Raw genomic sequence first — 2,500 nt, 5'->3', positions numbered from 1 at the left:
AGGTTTTTTAGAAGATGTTGGACAGCCATTTGTCTGAAGTGGTATAGGATCTCCTCCTTGAGCAGGGGGTTGGACTAGAAGACCTCCAAGGTCCCTTCCAACTCTGTTATTCTGATTGATCTTTAAGCTTATAGGCCTACATAAATAAGATGGAAGGATTTCAGCAGCTGGTTCGCAGAGAGCAGCTTCTTCTGAGAAAGTTGGTCCTCTGTCCATGGTCCTGGCTTTGTAAAAAAAATAAATTACCAGGATGGAAATACCCCTCGTCATGCATCCGTAGGTTCTGCTTTCCCCCCTGCCCCCCTGCGTCTCTTCTCTTTACAAGATTAACTGACATGGTTCAACATTCACTTCGTAGCATTCCAGGCGGTCCATGTGTACGAGTATTTGTGTGTTTTAAATCTGAAAATCCACATGAAAATCCAGTTTAGAGTCAATTTAATCATGTAAACCATCTGCTTTGCTTTGAAAAGTCAAAGGTAAAGCTACTTTTATTTCCAAGAGCTGGCAAGATTTTCTTTTAATTTAAGCAGGACCAAAAATAATTCTCTGTCTCTCTCTGTCTTTCTCTCTCTCTCCGTCTCTCTCTGTCTGTCTCTCTCTGTCTGTCTGTCTCTCTCTGTCTCTCTCACTCTCTGTCTCTCTCTCTCTCTGTCTCTCTCTATCTGTCTCTCTCACTCTCTGTCTCTCTCTGTCTCTCTCACTCTCTGTCTCTCTGTTTCTGTCTCTCTCTCTCTCTCTGTGTCTCCCTCTGTCTCTGTCTGTGTGTGTATGTGTATGTGTCTTTCTGTCTGTCTGTCTATCTGTCTGTGTCTCTGTCTCTCTCTGTGTGCCTTTCTGTCTGTCTCTCTGTCTGTCTCTGTGTCTCTCTCACACTGTCTCTCTCTCTCTGTTTCTTTCTGTCTGTCTCTCTATCTGTCTCTCTCACTGTCTCTCTTTCTCTGTGTGTCTGTGTGTGTGTGTCTGTATCTGTCTGTCTGTCTCTCTGTCTATCTATCTATCATCTATATCTATCTATTATCTATCTATCTATCTATCTATCTATCTATCTATCTATCTATCTATCTATCTATCTATCTATCTATCTATCATCTATCATCTATCTATCATCTATCTTCTCTAGAATGAGAATGTTAAATTCAGGACAGACCCAAGTAGTTAGATTACGTTACAAGAGCCTTTTTCTCTGCAAAAAAACCTGTACAAACTTTTAAATCTTGAAGGGAAAAGGGTTAACCAGGGGATGCCATGGAGAAGTCTGATTCTACCGTAGATGGTTCACACAACACTATAATCTGTGACATTTTGATGGCTGGGCTCCTGCCTTCCATTCTCGAGTGCAAAATAGTTGTAACGGCTGATATAGCTATATTTAAACTGCCACATAATGGGGGATTGTTTCTTACGATTAATATTCTAGAGCCTTGCATCCCACTTGTAGCCCTCCAATTTTTCAAATTTTAAAAACAAGCAGAGTACATATATACAATATATACTGATTTAAGACCTTGATTTACGACCACAATCGAAACTCACGGTGGCCAGCTCACTGCAGCCAACTCAGCATGGAACAGCTTGCTGCAGGACAATTAAACAATTCTATTTAATTATTTAAAACAAATTTTTTAAAAAAAAACATTTTAATTTTTTGCCATTCACATTTCGGCCTGTCCCTCCTTTTACATCCGTTCTTCCGTGATTCAATGCCAACCTTTTGGTGAATATTAGCGTAACTCTTGTCCTGCACAGCGAGTTGGCAGCGGCGAGTTGACTCCCCCCGTTGAGTTGGCCGTGGGGAATTGTCATAGACCCCAACAGGAAGGCTTGGCTTGGCTCAACTCGGTTGGCATCTCCTCCCGTTGTCATCAGGAAGCCCGGCTGCCTCTGATTCCCCGGTGGGGCTGCGATGAAAGATGATTTGGGAGCGGATAAATTGGTCAAACCCTCTTGCCAAACCAGCCCTGCCTGGAATGTGTCAGTCCGTTCATGATGGCTTCTGGATGGCTTTTAAAACCGGACATCTCATTGTTTCCGGCCCATGTGACACGGCCTTTGGATGCCCACAGCAGGTGACCCTGTCCAGCCACGGAATCTTTCTTTCTTTCCAAGTTGCCTGGGGTGTGTACGCCGTGATGCGCAGGTGCGCCCATGAAAGGGCCTGTCTGTGTGTGTGTTCATAGCGTTGTAGACCTCTGACGTTTCAAGGCATTTTATATTGGGTATAATAACAGTATTGTGTAAGGCGGCGTGCATCGAGGAACAGGTGGTGAGGGCATCTTTTAAGATTAGAAAAGTAAATAAGAGTGTAGGGTGTTTTTATCGGGACTCCTGGTTGTGGCTGCTGTTTGGAGGCCGTTTGTCTGTCTTGAAGACGGGAAAGCAAATGCCTCTGGAATCAGGATCTGGAAGACGCTTTTGATCCACTTTTCTTTCTTTCTTTCTTTCTTTCTTTCTTTTCCTTCCTTCCTTCCTATCTACCCACCTTACCTATTCTGTTCTG

This window comes from Thamnophis elegans, chromosome 14, assembly GCF_009769535.1.
Source record: "Thamnophis elegans isolate rThaEle1 chromosome 14, rThaEle1.pri, whole genome shotgun sequence".
Classification (NCBI taxonomy): domain Eukaryota; kingdom Metazoa; phylum Chordata; class Lepidosauria; order Squamata; family Colubridae; genus Thamnophis; species Thamnophis elegans.
This window is presented reverse-complemented; position numbering follows the sequence as displayed.